Genomic DNA, 3,079 nt, shown 5'->3' with positions numbered 1-3,079 from the left:
TATACAAAAGACAAAACGGAATATACCTCGCTAAACACAAAAAACTGTATGCACAACGGACGCACCTACTATTGTAAAAATAATGAACCAATTATCAGGATACACACAGAACAGTCGTGCTTTGCATCCGTAATGAGAGGCGAATGCGGTACACCCTGCGAAAAAAGATATTTTTCTTTATTCGGAACATATGTCTATACCTTTAATAACGGTTTCACATGGTTTATTTTACCTTCAAAATTAGAAACCTATATAATACTTTGTCCAGGGCAAATGGAAAAAATAATTTCTATAAATCAAGCCTCCATGCTCCAATTAAACAGCCATTGTCGCACCAAATCAGCTGACAGACTACTTCTACCTGTAATTCACAATAATAAAAACGCAACTATATATGAATGGAAAATAAATGTTACATTGGACAACTCCACACTTACGTACATACAGGACTAAGACATGACAATTCCATTAATTCAGAATACCCAGATTAACTTTTGACACTGTGCGAGATAATGCACTTTCTATTGATGATTTAGCATCTAAGCACGCTTTGATAATAGCACAGCGACAGGCCAACTATTGGCAACACAATGCCTGGACATGGTCCAGTAGAATATTGTACGTCTTAGGGATAGGTTTGATCCTCCTTGCCTTTGGAGATATTGTTATTTAAAGCGATTATTTGAATATTTATTCTCAAAAATATATACATGTAACAAGACTAAATATAAAAACAATATTAACTCTCAAATCTTACATCAACCTACAGCACCAGTGTATATAGCCGCACGAAACGATGGCATTCTACATGTCAAAAAATTACAGCCTGACGACATATTTTTGTAAACTCACCAGGAGTCTCGATTCACCCTACGCGAGGGGTTTTAGATATGTACTATGGGTAACACCCTCCATGACTCATAACTCCTCTATATAAACGACGACCGAGCTGCGCCTCGGGTAGAAACTGATTGTGCCTCAGAGCCACCACTTCGTGCTCTTATATTCTCAATAAAAACCAATAAAAGCATCTTGAGCCTGTACTTGCCTACGTACAGTCTCCCTGCTCCTTTTAAAAAATCCAAATTGAATTACATTTAAACATGAACACAATTTTTTCAAATAACAGCTTCAATAATGACAGGTGCAGAGTCGTCATATTCAGTCAATTGAAACGTTCACTTCCCTTCATTTGCATAAATTAACAATTTATTGTTCAATTCCTTTTTAGTGAACATTTCTATTTTTCATTTGTCTACAAACAATCTTTTTCTTATTTATTCACTCTCCTTCTGAAAAATAACCTTCAAAACAATGAGCAACCTGTCAAATTGTAAGTATACACTCATAACCTTAACATCCGTGACCCTCAACCATCGACATATAGAAATGGACCGGTAACGCTTTGGAGAGAACTGAAATGGGCTTTAGAGAGAGAAAGAACATATGAGATGTAGACCTGCCTTTATCTATTTCAGGACTATGTCAAGTGAATTGGTGGCCCGGGTATTGCCTAAATATTCTGTACGGTTAATTAAAAATATATATAAATAATACATTAGAAATTTGTAGTTATAATAAATTGAATTTTAAAAAACATTCATGTAAAATAACCTGTTTCAGATAGATTGTTTTAAAATCTTGGTAACCTTGAATTCTTCTTGAAATTGTATTGAAAATGCTATAATAATGATCGTTTTGTGAGTTCAAAAATAATGTAAAAACTGTCAAACATTTTAAGAATATTTCTATAACAATAAAAATAACCATTTGTATTGCATAGGTACAAAACTTCATATTTTGAGGTTTTGTTTTTTTGTAACATTTTTTATTTTACTATATTCAATAACTTTACTTACGTATGAAAACGTATCCCCATATAAATGTCTTGACAACGCCCACAAGCTGCCACCATTTTTTATATTTTCTTACAATAAATTATATTTAAATAAATTATAAATAAATCAATTCTGAAAAGTATTTCCATACAAAATAGTTATGCTGAAGTTTAAACGCTTCCTTTTATATTTTGACATTGTCGAAATCTGAAAAGTTTCAAACCAAAAACTTGAGAACTATAAGTCCGAATTACTTTCCTGAGTTTTTTGTTGAATTTAACTAATTATTATAAAAATAAGGAAACTTTTTTTATTTCTCCAGCTTATTTCAATACTCTCCATCGTTGAAGCCGAGTAACAACCTACATACCTGTATTTAATTCAATCAAATTTAAAATTTAACGACAGTTTCATTTTTATTTAACTAAATTGTACTTAAGTTTAACACCATTCAACATCTACAATTTTAACTGAAATTTACTTAAATTTAACTAAATTTTACTCCAATTTTGAATTTAACTCAAATCTATTCACTTTTTGAAATGGTCTAAATTGTATTCAATCTTTAAATTTAGTTTTACAACATAATTTTTAAATTTGCATTACAATAAATCTTAAAGAACGAATTGAATTGTTTTAAAACTTATTTACTTTGTGTCTAGAAGATTTCTCTTTTAAAAGAAACCAGACGAGAAATTAATTTAATTTAACTAAACCTTATTTGATTCTTAAATCCACCTAAATTTCATTTAAATGTTGAATTTAGCTACGTTTTATTTAAATTTTAAATTCAACTAAATTTTATTTAATTTTTAAATTTATTTTAATTTCATTCAAATTTTAAGTTTAGTTTGAAAAAATAAATTTATAAATTTCACTAAAATTATAAAGTACGAACAGAATTTTTTTAAATTTATTTATTGTATCGAAATTTAAAAATAATAATAGAATATTTGCAGGCTCTCTTCAATTTTAATATAATTAGGTAACTCAGTGTTCATAACATTTTTGGCGTACAGGCCGTACAGAGCCAGACGACCGACTCAGCTATAGCAAAGATTGCTATAGTGATGGCGAAGGCGAACGCGAAATACAGAAAATCACGTTCAGTTTGGAATTCAACAACTTTCGGTGTGCGCCCCGGCCCCACCCCGCCCGTTAGCGTGTTAGGAGGACGCGGTTGCCACAGAAACGGTGAAAAGTTGAAGAGGGCAGCATCTCGATATAGTCGAATATGTAGT

At 31.1% G+C, this 3,079-nt stretch overlaps 1 long non-coding RNA gene across 1 annotated transcript; it reads right to left on the bottom strand.

Moving 5' to 3' along the window:
* Positions 1-222: 222 nt before the first annotated feature.
* Positions 223-1,342, bottom strand: LOC117180218. The gene is made up of 3 exons (XR_004468014.1): positions 853-1,342; positions 438-651; positions 223-361 (listed from the first exon to the last, which is right to left on the bottom strand). It is a non-coding gene; the product is annotated as an uncharacterized LOC117180218 (long non-coding RNA).
* Between the last annotated feature and the right edge of the window lie 1,737 nt (positions 1,343-3,079).

The sequence above is a fragment of the Belonocnema kinseyi genome, chromosome 9, assembly GCF_010883055.1.
Source record: "Belonocnema kinseyi isolate 2016_QV_RU_SX_M_011 chromosome 9, B_treatae_v1, whole genome shotgun sequence".
Taxonomy (NCBI): Eukaryota; Metazoa; Arthropoda; class Insecta; order Hymenoptera; family Cynipidae; genus Belonocnema; species Belonocnema kinseyi.
This window is presented reverse-complemented; position numbering and strand designations above follow the sequence as displayed.